Below are 17,183 nucleotides of genomic sequence, written 5' to 3'. Positions count from 1 at the left end.
GGAGAGAGTGGTTATGAGAGATCATGCCTTACTAAACACAAGAATAGAGTTACCAAAAGTAGTGAGATTTGAAAGATACTAGGGGTACCTAGATAAATAATGCAAAGGAAAGAAGAATGAGAGTGGGTTAAACCGTTAACACAAAGAAACAGAAGAGGTGGACAGCAATGAGGAAGGACGGTGGCATGAAATAAGAAGCAATATCAGGGATCAGATTCAGAAAAGAGTAAGGTAGATGATGATGATGAACAGAGGAATGATGAGGAACGCACTTCTGGCAAAATTGGTTTCAATACAATAGAAGAGGAGGAAGGGAACTAGTCAACTTTGAGAGGAAGATTAAACAAAAATTACAGGAGTGGAAGGATGAAAAAATATGGGAAAGAAAAACAGCAAATGAAAAGTTAATTACCTGCATGACTCCAAAAGCTACTAGAGCTTTAGCAGTTAGATTACAACAAAAGGAAGTAGACATAGAAATTTATATAATAAGAACAGCAAGACCATGAGGATGAAGAGGAAGAGTTGGAATGGATATTAGAAATATGAAGGGAATTTTATCAGGAGTTATATATGGGTGAAAAGAGAGTCAGAGAGTGGTTAGCCAGGGAGTCAAGACTGGGGGTTATTAAAGTTAGGGCAGACAGAGTAGCTGGATAAGGACTCACTGATAAAAACAAGGGAGGAGTTGGAGACAGCATTTGAAGATATGGCAATTAGAAAATCATTAGGGAGTGAAGGAATTCCCATAGACTTTTGTAGGTTAAATAAGGAGATAGTGATTAGCATTTGGTTACAGCTACTTAATGGAATTTTAGAAGTGCTTAGTCCACTAGAATCTTGGAAAGAAACAATAATATCTGTACTACACAAATGGGGAAGGATTCTTTATACCCAGCCTCATGCAGAACCATATCAATATTAAATCAAGATTACAAATGTTTTATGCAAATACGGGCAGAAAGGAATGCCAAGGATTTTGAAATAAATATGGATGAGAAAACAAGTTTTGGGGGCATAGAACAGTTGGCAATATTCTTAAAATGATGTTAATTTTACAAGATGCACAGAAAAAAAACTAAATTAGCACAATATTCTTTAGACAGAGAGAAATTGTTCAATGGGGTGAATTGAACACTTGAATTGAATGGCAAGACAAAGGAGTTGATTGTTGATTTCAGAATATCTCAAGTACCACACAAACCTCTAGTGATGAAAGGGATGACAGTGGAAAGGGTCAAGAGTACAAAGTTCTTGGGTGCTCATGGTCAGTCCATGTATCCAGCACAGTCAAAAAAGCTTAGCAACGCTTGCACTGTCTAAGGAAACTTAGGAAGGGAAAAATTACCAAGCTCCATACTTCAGACCTTTTATAGGGGCACCACTGAAAGTGTCCTGACCAACAGCACTGCAGTCTGGTATGGAAAATGTAACAATCAGGATCGGAAGGCTCTCCAGAGAGTTATAAGTTCGGCAGAAAGACTCATCGGCACCTCCCTTACACCTCTGGAGTATCTACACAAATGCTGGTGCATCGACAGGGCCAAACAAATTTCCAACGATCCACTGCATCCTGCCAATGGTCTGTACACTCGCCTGTTCTCAGGCAGGAGATACAGAAGCCTGCATTGTAAGACCACCAGACTAAAAAACAGTTTCTTTCCACTCTCCATTAGACTGTTGAACTCTTGAGAAAAATGAACCATGACATCTGTTACATAACTAGCCTATCAAGGGGCTTATTTTATGGATGTGCAATAGCCAAGTGCAATACTAAGGTAGCTCACACCTACACACTGAAGGACTGTAAAGTGCAATATATAAACTGTGCAATAATTCAGTCTAATCATAGATATGCTGCTATTGTTTCAATTTTACTTTGACAATATTACCTTCATATTGTTCCTTGCCTTCCTTGTCTCCTGTTCTGGGATGGGTGTGGGTCACTGCTGTCCTACTTTACTTACTAAATGCTACTTATTAAATTTCTACTGTGATATTTTATTAATTTTTCCTGTCTATATGTGCAACTGTTTCCTGCATTGAGAATGAAGCATTGTAATTTCTTTCAGCTACACAGCTGTGTAGTTCTGAATGACAATAAAGTTTTCTTTGACTTTGACTGAATTGGCAGTACCTGTTTGGGGTGATGGGGATATGGGGGATTAGATTACTGTTAGAACTGTACACTGGTGCAAGTGCTAAGGTAAAGATTAGGGCAAGGTTATCAAAGAAGATTGACATCAAAAGGGATACAAAGTAGAGATGCCCTCTCTCTGAGTTCCTGTTGCAATTTATACTAAACCATTAGCGGAGGCAATAAGGCAATTAGACTTAAAGGATTACAGATGGGAAGATGCAGAGAAAAAATGCCTTATATGCAGATAATATTTTACTGACTAAGTAAGTAAAGAGAATAGTTAGGCAAAGTTTTTTAGCTGTGGGGGGAATTTGGAAATGATTCAAGTTACAAAGTGAATAAAGACAAGATGAAGGGGTGAATAGAGGAAGAAGGAGAAAAGATCAACAGGGAGAAGATTTTTGGGTAGAGCAAATAAGATATTTAGGGATATGGATACGTGGTAGTGTAAGAAAACAAAATAAAATACTTATGAGATGATATACAAAAAGACCAAAGAGCAATTATAAACATGGAAATTACTGGGAATGGATATAGGTCAGAAGCTATAGGTTTTGAAAATGTGTATAATGTCACATTTTTGTTATGCTGGTCAAGTGTTTTGGGCTCTGCCAGACAACAAATATTTGAAAAGGTAAAGTAAATGACTAGAGAATTCCTACTGGGATGAGAAAATCACAGAGTGAAGTGGGAGAAGTTGACTTTGGATATAAAGATGTGAGGTCTGGGAGTCCATAATTTAAAGAGAAGTTTGCAAGCATCTATGGTAGTAAATGTTTGAGAGTATGATGCAATTGGAAAATAACGTCCAGGGGAAGAGAGGACCAATGCAGGAAGAAGAATGCCTTGACTGTATTGTTGGAAAGACTGGATTTTTAAAGACAGTTGGAAGGAAGAAAAGGAAATATGAAAAGAGAGGGTGATTATGATAGGGGGATTAAAGAGGGATCAACTAAAAAACTGTACTTGGAGGTGAAGGATTGGCCAAAGAGAAGTGGAGAGCTTCAAATAGAAGATGCTCAAATAATTAAGAGGTGCCAAGAGAGGAATATCACTTCCGGGAAGTCTTAAAATGGGAACATGAAGGGGTAGTGAATAGATGGAACAGAATGGGGTAGAAAGTGAGAGAAGGTAAAAGGTTGCCTAGGTTAGTACAGGGAATCAAAAGTAGAGGAGTGGATGGGAATCCTACTACAGAACTATTAAATGTTGGAAAAGTATGGCTTGGGGGACTGAAAAGGCAGACTGAGACGGAGCAAAACTGGAAAAAGATACTGAGTATTCAAAGGAAGGGGAGTGTGAAGTGATCACTATCCCCATACATATGTACGTAACGCAAGAAGGTTTAGAAGCTTCACATAAAAATGTCTGCATAAATATTTTTTATACATCAGCGAGGCTAGCAAGAATGTTTCCAAGGGTAGGAAGAGAGAGTGAGGAACATGGACTCAAATTTCTGGGACTCTAGTAAGTTATCAGACATGGACAGGGTGTTAAAGTTGGTAGGGAAGAGATACAGAATCCCATTAAGCTCTGGTTATTAGGGTATGAAAAAAGATAATGCGGAAACATAAGGTGATGGTGGAGAAGTTGATGACAAGAAAGAAAGCAAATACTAGGAAATGGAGAACAAAAGAGAAGCCCAAAGTAGAGGAGGTAATAGAATTGATGAAGGGTTATGAAAAGATGGAGATTGGAAAAGTAGGGAGAAGGAAGTATGGCAGGAAAGAAAGAGTATAAGAGTAGAAATTTGGACAGGATAAGGCAGACAATAACAAATATGATTCAAACTGTATGACTGTAAATTCAATAATATGCAGAAAAAAGGGAAGAAGCACACAAGGGGGAGTATAGGTATAATGTTTAAGGGAAACTTTTCCTTTTTGTTTTGTTACACGGCCAAATAAGAATTGCAAATTAAACTGATAAAAATGTAGATGATGAACACTGTAACCCGCACATATTGAGTCTGGATAAAGGCTGTAGAGTTCTATTTAGAATTTGTTATTTATGGAATATTAGGTTTGTGGTAAAGTATTCTGGAGATAAGTACATCACTTGAACATTGTATTCAGTTATAAGTATTGTAATTGGAAGACTGTATAATTAATATGTCCATTAAAAAGTACACATGAAAAAAAGGTAAATTAAAAGAAATTTCTCAGTGTTAAAGCAACATTTTTTGTATTTTATTTTAAACATTTCTGAACATGATAAGCTACAGACAGGATGCTTCAACTTCACATCATAATTATGGCATTCAGCAATTATTAAAATTTACATTGATTTAACTGATAACTTTTACGAAAAAACACTTATGAATTATTACGTAGCTATTTGACCTTAATGAACATAAAGAAGCCAGCTGATTGCAGTCACGTGAGTTAGAATGGATGCACTTAAATACCCTCTGATCCATGAAAAGAACTTAAGTTCTTATATGCTATTTGTGGCTACCACTGCATCCAAAATAAGCCACATTCCACACAAAATATTTTCAAGCATTAATCCAGTGAGAACAAGGTTAATGTACCACAGGTTGCATGTCTTCCATTTCATGTGCTTTCAGTTCTATTTTCAGCCTGTTTCCCAACAACAGGATCAGGCAGAAAACACCACACAACACAAGCCAGGCAGAATGCAAAAAAAGCAGTCAGCTTTCAATACTAATCTGCAAGTTTCTCTTTACGTAATACTGAAGAGAGTCTGCATGCCACACTTTATTTGCTCTTTAAAAAACAATAACATGCATAAGTTACACGACCTTCTCCCACACCAAATTCAATCCACCATTCTCCATTGCGGGTAAACACAAAGATGCACACAAACAAAGGAATGGCTACCAATAGCAGCTACACAAGTAGTATTGTAACATTTTTCAGCAGGGAGGAAGGTATGCTAAAGACTTATACTTTCTAATGCCAGAAATCAGCATAGTAGAAGGAGATAAAAACTAATCGTTACACACTTATTCCTTTTTTTTCTAAGTGCTTTTTCTCTCTATACCTGCCAAACATCCGTGCCATCTCCCATAGGTCTTAAGCACATTCATTTTGCCCATGACAACAGTCTCTCAGAGACTGGCAGGAAAATGGGGGGGCATGATCCAAGGAAAGATAGGTATCCATAGTTTACTCCCTCTGTCTGCATCCTGCCAACATCAAGCTCACAGGTCAGTGTGTGCCTTCATCTTAACAGCATGAAAGCTTAGCTCCCTCCTCACACTCACAGTAAAGCCTCATGCATTTAAGGGAGGATTCCATATATCTTCAGGCCAGAAAACTACTCAGCAGACCTGCCCCCCCATGCTGCATCATTAATGATATACAGTTTGGGGTGTTTATTCCATAGCTTAACCCCTCCCCTTGTGGATATGTGCACTCACATCACCATAAAGGCCTTCTCCCTGAAGCGTGCACATTTTGGCACATGTGCCTCAAGAATGCTATTACAAACAGCTTGGCAACACCATGCATGTGCTTCTAGTTCTTGGGGCCGTTTGTTATACACTTACATCTCCCCCAAGAGGTACCAGCAATACATTAGGTAAGACTACTCCCTCCTCCAAGGATAGGTGAGCTGTCATTGGACTCTTCACTCTCATCCTCCCTTACTGGCTCCACCAGGTCCATCACTTACAACTGGGTGGTCTGGGTTATTATCAAGATTTTACTCCTCTATGCCACAAAGCCACCTGCAAAGATTTGGTTTTTAACAGTTTAAACAAGACTAGCATAAGCAGTCTGGGAAGCCACATCACATGAATTCTGTGGCCTTGTGAATTACTTCACAAGCTTCCATTTCTCTAAATACCACTACTAGCACCAGTTTTGGGATGTTACGGCTATTGGAAATGCAAAGCACTCTCTCTGCCCTAGGAGACTTATCTTCAATCTTCCACGTTTTAATAATTCCATTTATATGGTACTTACTGCACTTCAATAGATGATATGTTCGCAAACACTGTTACAGCGTGTCTCTCTCAAGGTAAAGAACAAGACTCCTGCATCAAAAGGATACCACACACACACACACACGCACACACACACACACACACACACACACGCACACACACACACGCACACGCACGCGCACACGCACACACACACACACACAAAATACCCATGATCTGGCTTATTACTGCCTTCTATCATATATGCTCTCTGACTATCACTGTGCATGTATCCAGATACAAAAAGTACTGAACAGTTTACATGCACAGTTTTACCAGAGTAGCTTGAGCCTCATTAGGGAGACTGTCATTACTATCTGATATGTTCTGGAGACGACGGCCACCTTACTACTATCTCTTTCCATGACTAGTAGTGACCCATGTCATAGCTTAACATTGCCTCTTACTCTCAATTCTTGTACTATATTTATAGTATTTGTGTTTAATGCCCTATACCTAACCCAAGTAAACAACGCATATGCTCTTCCTGTATCAGCTGAATTACCACAGTGCGCTTCTTTACTGATCTTGTGTTGCATTATACTGATCCACTAGCCAGTACTGAGCACTTTCCAGCAAAATTGCAAACCGGGGGACTGTCTGCATGCCTGACAGTGCAAGCTATAATATACTTCACTAGTTACATAAGCAATTGTCCTTAAAGTTTGTCAGTTTACCACCTAGCAATTAGCACCATCTGCATGTCAAGGGATAACAATGTATCTTTGCCACCACATTTGTAAAATAAGTGATATACGAATTGCTTGACTTACAGGTGACTTCAACAGTTGCAGCAGATGAAGGAAGGACAACTCATCCGCAGGTCAGTAGGACAATATTCCTGACCTATCAAGGAGGTACTTCAAGACGATGAACTGATACAGCTGTTACAACTAACAATGGTCCTAAGTTGGGTTAAATTCCAAGCAAGATCACTGGAGTGGTAAGAGATGGAAAACTGCCCAAAGCTGAATCTCAGATGGCGCAGCCGTGGAAGAATGACTTCCCAAAAGTGGAATGACTCCCCAAGATGTGACTGAGACAATAATACACAGTGAAGGTGTGCACCGAAGACCAAATCGCTGTAGCACAAATGACTGGAAACATTCTTAACATAAACACTACAGGGAGACAATTGCCTAGTGGATTAGACTTTGACAACAGCATTGGGGATGGCAACAGACAGACAGTGCAGGTGGCAAACCACTTGGAAGTGTCTGCCTGGAAAATGTTCACCTTCACTCTCTGCACAAAGAGATCAACCATCTGTTTAGTCTTACTGAACTCATACACCCTCCTCAGGATATACCTTAACAGTCAGTATGTGTCCCAGATGAGGACGTTCCACTGCCACTCAAAATAAAAAAATATCAGAGCTGGACTGGTTCAGAAGATAGTTCTCTATAATGGCTTGAAGCGCCAAGATGTTTCAACAAAAGGTGATGATTACTAGGAAAAAAAGTTTAACAAGAAATACATTTCAATACTGTTTTGTAAACAGACTCAAATGGTGGAGAGCCAAGCCTGTCTATCAGGAAATGAAGCACCATATAGGGTAAGGATTCCTCAGCAGAGGGTGAGGTTTACCACTGCTTTAAGGAACGGTGTTCTTAACCATTTCCAGGCCACAGTCTTCCCCTCCACAAGGTCACAATGTGCAGAAACAGATGAAATATACATTCTGACTGTGGAATAATTTGAGACCAACATTATACAGATGCCTAAAATATATGTTTGCTCTACTTATTAATTTGTTAATTTTGTTAACTGGGGTGATCTCATGTGCACCCATTTCAGCCACAGCACGAGGACGACATTATTTTTATAAACATGAATTTAGAGAAATACAAAACAGAACGAAAAGTGTAAATAGTGACATTTAGTATACACATAGTCAGATATGCACATGCAGAAAGTACAGGCTACTTACCAAAAGTCTTATCCATTACAAGATGATCGCAAAGCAGTCAGCATATTACTGCATATAAGTCAGAATCACCTGCAAACTAGCCCATCAGGGAGTTGCAAGGTACTGCTCTATCAAGACTGAGAACCTTTTCCACTTAGCAGAACAAGTCTGCTGACTACAAGGATTGTTAGTTGTCCTAGCTGTCTCCTAGATCCCCATCATCAGATCAAATAGAATAAGGATGTCTACTTTAGGAATCACGCCCTGAAGTAGGACTGTCCACTCCAGCCATGGGGCACTTTCTTAGCAAGCACTAGGAGAGAGTCCCTTGTACTGCCAAGACATTTAGTGCCTGAAATGTTGCTAATGTCAGCCATTAAGAAATGACAAGAATGAGGTTTGGTCTTTCAGTCCTGAACTTTACCATAAATGGCCAGCAGAAGTGGCAGGAACTTCCAGTATACCTTCCCCTTCCCCAACGGTACCAAGTAAAACAGGAGGAAGACAACGAGATCACCTCTGGAGTGTCTCACTTCAATAAAATTTTTTTACAGCAATGAGCACTGAATCCTGAGCACCCGAAGAGAAAGTACAGTTTTGTACCTACCATAAATGTAGATGTTCGAGTGCTAATACAGCTGCAGTAATAACAGATGGGTTATCCTGCCGTCAGGCGGGTCCTCGGTCAGCCGAATTCCAAAGTCTAGGTCCGGTGTCGGATGTCGTCGCTTCTTCCCTGACGTCAGTGCGGCAGGGGTATAAAAGAACCAGCCGACGCCATTTTCTTCAGTTTTTCTTGCCCCAGATGTCAGGTGCCCCCAGAAGGAAGGCAAAATATAAATTTATGTAATAATGCAATGCAATATAATCAAAAAACAGTAGATGCAAGCAAATACACCATAAAAGAATACCCCAATCAGGTTGTATGAGGAGGTGTTAGCCATTAGGCCTGTCCCAAGAGGGGAAGGAGGGAGGGAAACCTGGACTGCAGCTGTATTAGCACTCAAACATCTACATTTATGGTAGGTACAAAACTGTACTATGTTCATCATGCATACAGCTGCAGTCATAACAGATGGGTAGAATCCCAAAGCTAAAAAAGGGGTGGTAGGCACTAAGTGGAACTAGGAGGAGCAAGGATGCCCTGCAAGACTGCAGTGGCAAAGCCCGCTCTAGATTTGGAGTATAATGGTAGGTGATAGTGCGTGGAGAATGTATGTACAGAACTCCAAGTGGCTGCTTCCAAAATATCTTTGGTAGGCACCCCCCTGAGGAAAGCTGCAAAGGTAGCTGTGGCCCTTGTGGAGTGAGATCTGATGCCTGTAGGTACAGTTTTACCATGAAAAGAATAACAAAAGCGTATGCAGTGGGCTATCCATTTTGAGATTGTCTGGTTGGAAACAGCCTTCCCTTGAGCACCTGTAGCATAGGACACAAAGAGTTGCTCTGATTTTCTGAATGGCTTTGTTCTGTCCAAATAATAACGAAGCTGTCTGTGAATGTCCAAGGAATGTACTGGTCTCTCCCCTTTGTTTTGTGGATTAGGGTAAAAGGTAGGTAAGTGGATAGCCTGATTCAAAGCTACACTGGATACCACCTTTGGCATAAAGGAAGGGTTGGTTCGTAAGGAAACTCTGTCCTGATGGAAAATGATGAAAAGCTGCACAGCCATGAGGGCTTGTAGTTCCAAAACCCTGCGTGCTGAGGTGATAGCCAGAAGGAAGGCTGTTTTCCATGACAAATATTGCAGTTCCGTTGAAGCAGCTGGCTCAAATGGAGGCAGGGTCAGTTTTTCTAGAATGAAATTGAGGTCCCAAGCAGGTACTGGTTGCTTCCTTGGGGGTTTTATATTCTTAGCCCCTCTGAGGAACTGTCTTAAGAGAGGGTGAGAGAATGAAGGAGGATCAGTGTTGTATTGAGCAGAAATGGCTGAGGCATGGATTTTGATGGAGAATGAAAGTCCACTGCTTAGCATCTCAGCAAGGTACTGTAATATTTGAGGTAAATTCAGTATTCCGGGATTCTGACCCTTTTTCTGATTCCAGGCACAAAACCGTTTCCATTTTGCGGTGTAGGCTTTTCTAGTAGAAGGCCTTCTGGCCTCCAAAATGACATCCTGCACCTCCTTGGAGAGTAGGGTCTGTTGTGAATTTAAGTAATCCTCCATGCGGCTAGATTGAGAGTTTTCAGCTGACTGTGAAGAGTTTTGAAGTTGTGCTGAGTCAACAGAAGAGGCATTAGAGGCAGGATCCATGGTGGGGAATGCGTCAGGCTCCTCAGGAGTGGGTACCAGTGTTGTCTTGGCCAGTCTGGAGCAATGAGAATCATCTTTGGTCTGTCTGCTCTGGCTTTTAATAGAACTTTGGGCAGCAGAGAAAGAGGTGGAAAGGCATAAACTGTCATTGTTGTCCAACTGAAAAAGAGTGCGTCCACTTTCCAGGCCTGTGGGTGATAGGTCCTTGAGCAGAATTTTGTCAATTGGTAATTTCTGTGGGTAGCAAAGAGATCTATGTCTGGCCTTCCCCATGCTTGAATTATCTTTGTAAAAACTTGAGGATGCAACTTCCATTCATGTGGATCTGTCATATTTCTGCTTAGGTTGTCTGCCAGCGTGTTTTCCTTGCCTGGCAGGAAGTGTGCTTGAAGTTGGATTTGTAATTCCAGAGCCATGTTCCAAAGAGACATGGCTAGTCTGCACAGGGGATAGGAATGGGTTCCTCCCTGTTTGTTTATGTACCACATCACTGTGGTGTTGTCTGTCCTTATCAATAGCTGGCCTGGATGCAGTAGGTCTTTGAAAGCCATAACAGCATTTTTTTACTGCTAGCATTTCCTTTTGATTGATGTGTAGGTGCTTTTCTTTTTGGGACCATTTGCCCTGAATGCACTGATCTGTCATGTGCGCCCCCCCAGGCGTAGTCCGAGGCATCTGTTGTGATGATTTGATTTGCTTGAGGCAAGCAGAATGGGAGAACTATGTTTCTTTGGCATGCTTGAGCCCACCACAGAAATTCCTTTTGGAGGCATGGAATCAGTGGTATAATTGTTTCCAAACTGTGGCTGTGTTGAGACCATAAGTTTTTTAGGTACCATTGAAGTTTCCTCATATGCAGCTTTGCACATGTGATTAGCAGGATGCAAGATGCCATGAATCCCAGAGCCTGCAGGATTTTCCTTGCAGTCAGCCTGGTGAAGGTTGCCAGTTTTCTGAAGTATTGCGTTAGTTGCCCTTGTTTCTCTGGCGTGAGGTAGGCCATCTGGGTGTTTGTGTTCAAGCTGGCACCCAGGAAAATTATTGTTTGAGAGGGCATTAGTCTTGATTTCTTTTTGTTGACTGTGTATCCCAGAGAGTTCAACAACTTTATTACAAACGCCAGGTGTTTCTGAAGTATGTGTTTGCTGTCCGCTTGGATCAGGCAGTCGTCCAAATATGGGTATATTTGCATCCCTTGAAGTCTGCAGAAGGCAATTACTAATGCCAGGCATTTCATGAACACTCTGGGTGCAGTAGATAAGCCAAAGGGCAATGCAGAGAATTGATAATGGGTTGAACCTGCAAGAAATTTGAGGTATCTTCTGCAATCTTGTCTGATAGGGACATGCAGGTATACCTCCTTGAGGTCCAATGTTACCAGCCAAGACTCCTTGCCCAGCATGGGAAGAAGCTGCTGTAATGTGAGCATCTTGAATTTTGGTACGAGTAAATATGTGCTTAGTATGGATAGGTCCAAAATAGGTCTCCAATCTTTGTCCTTCCTTGGTACCAGGAATAGTCTGGAATAAAAACCTTGACCCTGTTCTTGTGCAGGTACCTCTTGAATAGCTTTCATGTCCATGAGAGCTGAAATTTGCTTTTGTGCCTCTGTCCTTTGATTTTATGGCAGGTTTGGCATGCCTCTAATTTTTGGAAGGGTGTAAAAGTGGAATCTGTAGCCTCTGTCTATAATGTCCAGGATCCATTTGTCTTTTGTGACAATATGCCAACTTTTCAAAAATAATGCCAGTTTCCCGCCTAAAGGTGCTGCCATTAGAGCTTTGCTTGGCATGCAAAGAGGAAAGTCATTGGTTCTGCTTTCTGAATGGCTGTGATCTATCCTCTCCACCTCTTGGAGTAGGTGCTTGCCATTGTCAGCCTCTAAATGATCCCTGAGATTGCCCTCTACCCCTCGGGTGCCTGTATCTACCTCTTTGAGGTCTGTCTGTGGCTGGAAAGGACCAATTTTTTGAAGGCCAATTTCTACTGAAACGTGGAGGTTGTACCTGTAGGAAATCTTTCACTGTTTGCATTGATTTTGCCTTTTCCTCCATTTTCTTTAATACCTCCTCAGCTTTAACACCAAACAATACATCTTCTTGAAGAGGTGCATCTAGTAATGTAGCTTTGACATGATCTGGTAAGGTTTGCTCTTTGAGCCAAGCATGTCTACGTATGACTGATCCTGTAACAGCAGCTCTACATGAGGCCTCTAAAGCATCAAAACCACATTGCAAGGTATGTTTACCCACTTGTTCTGCACTATGCAACAAATCCTGCAACTCCTTCAAGTCTGGTTGTTCAGGTTGTGACATTTTGCTTTTCAACTGAGATAACAAAAACTGTTGATACTTTATCATGTGGAACTGACAGTTTAATGCCCTCATGGTTAAAGTGGCCAAGATGTATACCTTTTCCCCCCACCTTTCTAAAGCTCTGGAATCTCTCTCTGAAGGTAATGGATTTTTAGCAGTGGAGGCCTTAATTCCCTTGGGACCCTGTGAAATAGTTTCTGGGTCAGCCGCATGGCTTTTGTATAGGAATTGGTGTGAATCAGGAACCCAGTAATACCTGTCAGGCTTGACTGGAGCTGGAGGTAAAGAATCTGGGTTAAGGCTGGCCTCTGAATACACATCATCTAGTATGTCTAAGACAGGAGGGATAGCCAGAGGCCTGTGCTGAGGGAGCAAGAGGAAATCCCTGAGCCTTTTCTTGGAGTCTGAGTAATCTTGGCCTTCCCAGTGGAAGTGTTCCCTCAAGGTATGTAAGGTTTCCCCAAAAGAATAGTCCTCAGGGGGGGAGACAGAAGGAATGGACTCCTCTGCATCAGAATCTTAAAAAGGGGAGTATGAATGTTCCTTGTCTTCAGAATGCTCTGAAGTAATGGAGGCCTGGTCCAAGGAAGGGTATTCTTCCTCCACTCTGGGCCTTTTGTCCGAGGGGGGTTGAGAACCCCTGATAAGAGTAATCAAATCCTCAGCCATTTTGAGCATCTGTTTTTTAGGCATGGGACCTTGAGAGGGGCCCTGTGGAGCTTGTCTTTAGGTATGCATGGCTGCTTTAGATTTAGTGAAAGCCTTAATGGAAAAAGAAGAAGATGGCCTGAAGACACCTTGAGAGGTGGCAGGCCTGTCTAAACTCTGAGTTTCCCCGCCAAGAGTGGCGTCGGTATCTGTAATCGGGGTGTGGGCTGAGGAGCCTGTGACCTCGGGCACAGAAGACACCGCTAAGGAAGTGTCCTTGGTAATCAGGGGCTACGTAGGCACCTCGCTGAGAACCGGAGCACCTGCAGTCGGCTTTAGCGTGGTGTCGGTAGAAGTCGCGGACCTCGTATGTCGGTCCTTATCTTTGTGTTTTTTACTCAAAACTGGAGTCAGAGTATCCGACGACATAATGTAATGAAACGTTTTGCCAAAATAGTGGTGAGCGTACTCCACCCGACGCTTAATAGTGCGTTTGTTGAATGTAGCACAAAAACGACAGGCCGAGACGTCGTGGTCTGGGCCTAAGCAAGGAATGCAGAGGGAATGGAAATCCTTATGCGGTATTTGCTTCCCACATGAAATGCAATTATTAACTTTGTCTGACATCGGTCTGAGGCAAGAAAAGTTTCAACGGGTACTTAGCTTTCAAGAAGACTTCGGTTGAAAAATATTCATAATCTCAGGAGCTGGCCGACCGGCACTTGCGAACTGCTTCTGCTTCGGGCACCGCGTGGCAAGAAAGACTGAAGAAAATGGCGTCGGCTGGTTCTTTTAGACCCCTGCCGCATTGACGTCAGGGAAGAAGCGACGACATCTGACACTGGACCTAGACTTTGGAATTCGGCTGACCGAGGACCCGCCTGGCAGGATAACCCATCTGTTATGACTGCAGCTGTATGCACGATGAACATCTGGAGATGCAGGAAATCCAACAGCTCATTAACCTCTGGGGAGATGTGAACCAATAAAAGAAAGGAACTCTCATCTATGGTCAAGCACCAGAATAACATGTCTCTCCTTTCCATGTGTGCTTTTGCATCATTTGGTTGCTCAGATTAAAAGACACTGGGTCAGTTGTCTACCTGGATGAGAAGACAGGCTGGAAATAACTGAATTTCCAAAGTCTTTAGAGACAGAAACAGTGCTCTACACTCCAAATGGCAGAAGGGGATCACATTACCCAGAGGTCTCATCCCCCTATCTCAGTCTTGGTGGACTTGATAACCTATGAGTGAAGCATACTTCACCAAGATTTTCAAAGGACTTAGCCGCAGGAAAACAAGACCCACAAAAAATGTTGGGGGTGGGGGGAGTGTCTCCTGCTCCTGGTTTCAGCAGCAAGGGTAAAAGCAATGTCTTTTGGCTTTTCCCGGTTAGGGTTCTCCACATTGGATCACCGGTCCACAGATTGATTGGCAGTAGTGTTTTTAAGGTATCAAGTTGCCAGCCCGACGGCCAACCTTAAAAACACCACTGCCAATCAATGGTGGTGGTGTTTTTAAGGTGTCAAGTTGCCAGCCGGACGCCCAACCTTCACAGAAGGCACACATGTGCACACATGCACCTACCTGCATGTCTTTAAAACTCACTTGACTGCAGGGAGGACATGCAGACTCCACAAAGGAGGAGATCCAGCCAAGAATCAAACCAGAGAACCTCTTGCTGTGAGGCAACAACACTAACTGCTGCACCATCATGGCCGCCCGACCTTTCAGCAGCAAGGGTCTAGTATGAAAAACATCTCTGTGAGACCTCAACATCCACTACCAACAGCCAAATCCTGAGACATGCAAATGGCACAGTGAAAACTGTGGCAAAATTCAAGTGAAGCAGGTAGTCCATATGTGTGCTGTGATATCAAGCAGAAGGCCAAGGTGAGAGACAAACATTACTGGAGAGTACCCAACTCTGTCATAATGAAGGAGATCTTCTGAACTGGGGTCAGGAAGAGAGTCCAAATGGCAATACTTTGTACTAGCAGTGCTGCTCATCAACAGCATATAGCAGGACTCTCCAATGGGTACTCAAGAAGTTAATGTTCTCTAAGGTGTTTTTCATACGGGAGAAGAGACCTGATCCTCCGCAGGATAGCCTGTCTATTCCCCTATTGACCAGAAGAAGCTTGTAATAAATGCCTCTACTTATTCCTTGACCAGGATGGTCTCTACAGTCAGTTTCAACAGCTCCATTTTCAAAAATTTGATCCACCAGCAAAAGTCTTTATGCATGGGACATGTATGTTCTAGGACATGTCCAAAGAGGAACATGTCTAGAACTCATTGGACTAGTGTTGGAACTGCAAGTCATGACATCCCTTCTCGAAAGCAGCCCCTGATCACAGTTGGTGCTGCTGTTTATTTGCAAGGGGATTCAACTCCATTGCCATCTTCATCAGAACTGTAAAAGGCAAGACGGCTTCATGGTCTTCTCTGGATGCAGAGGATGATTCTTCTCCTTTTCCCTATGATGCTAGCCTGGTTCAGAGGAGGAAGAGAGAGACAGAAGATCACCAGAGAGTGTTTGTACAAGTCCTCTACAATGCTGAGGGTCTGTGTCCCCTTCATGAGTCATTAATAAGCTCCTCAGCAGGTTGGCCAAAAGTGGGAATCCAGGAACTTACTTCAAATCACTTTATTAAAGGGCAGCATTGGCATGCAATCTTATGTAGCTACACACCTAAGCCCAGGATAAAGTGCCAACACAGTCAGAGCTACATCAGAATAAACAATATTTCACTGAAGAGGTCAAAGATTGGAGTTCATAGGGGGTACTCCTTGATCCCAGTCTCAGGAAGACCCTCCATATTTTTCAGGGCCTGCTGAAACTAGCACACCTAAAGGAACAGGAAATGAATAGATGATTATCTTAATCTCAAGACAACAGAGTGAAAAACCATCTTGGCTCATCTGTTCAAAGCTCTGGGCTCACTGTTCAGTAGTAAGATGGTAAAATACTGTAGCATGGGGGTGGTACTCTGGAAGCAGATCACACTAAAGTCAAATGATATGCCCATACAAGTAGCAGTTTGTAAAGGGCATCAGCCTTTCCCCCATGCCAATAAAGAAGAGTCTAGATGCCTTCAAGCTGTTGATATGACATCCCTAAAGACAGGCTTCAAGGGAGGGATGACCCAAGGCTCTTCAGGCTGCTTCCCTAGAAATTCCACAAAGCACTTCTAAGGGGAGAAAACACAAACAACGGGCCAGTCTAAAATTGTCTTCATGAACCTGAGAGCATCTATGAAAGAATAGTCATAAGGAGGAGAAGTAGAAGGGGATTAGTCTCATTAAAATCCTCCAAATATAAGGCAAAGGGCAACCCTAACCCCTTCCTGCCCACAGGTATGAGCTCATGGACAAACAAACCGGCCCATGACAGCCTGGCACCAGTGTCAAAGGAGTGACAACTAGCACTGGAGTGAACGGCAGCTACAGACAGCACAAAGCAGTCAGCGACCCACACCAGGGTTGGAACTAGCTACAGACGTAGCTCTCTAATGGCGCGATCCTACAAGCTTACTTCAAGCAACCAACAAGCATCAAACAAAAGGTTAATGTGCATGCTCTGAGGTGATAGCTGCAGTGCAGGATGAACTGGTAGCCTCTTTATGAATGGGGTCTGTTGGCCCATATGGGACTGGGGGCCCGAACCCAGGAGAAGAATCAACAGTTCTGAGCACCCGAGATCTGTAACTGGATCAATCAAAGGACCATTGTCTAGGATCAGGCTGGTTAAGCAAATACTCCAGATGATCATTTCAAGACATGACACTGCAAGAACTTTGACTGCACCACACAGGGTGGAAGGTGTGGGCACACCACCCATATCTCAAAGTCCCTCAATCAAACCTGAGCACTACTTGAAGCTCAAACTCTTACTTGTTGATGGTGCCTACATTATCTGAAGGAAATGGTGCTGACTGGACACTGGACTTACCTCTCTGA

The 17,183-nt window shown here is 42.6% G+C and overlaps 1 protein-coding gene across 1 annotated transcript in view; it reads right to left on the bottom strand.

The window, feature by feature from the left end:
* Window positions 1-17,183, bottom strand: part of FYN (FYN proto-oncogene, Src family tyrosine kinase) — a 1,397,726-nt gene that overhangs the window by 607,033 nt on the left and 773,510 nt on the right. The gene's annotated exons all lie outside the window — the stretch shown is intronic.

Source organism: Protopterus annectens, chromosome 2.part0, assembly GCF_019279795.1.
Source record: "Protopterus annectens isolate FY-2018-M chromosome 2.part0, PAN1.0, whole genome shotgun sequence".
Classification (NCBI taxonomy): domain Eukaryota; kingdom Metazoa; phylum Chordata; order Ceratodontiformes; family Protopteridae; genus Protopterus; species Protopterus annectens.
Note: the sequence above shows the minus strand (reverse complement) of the source record. Positions and strands in the feature narration are given on the sequence as shown.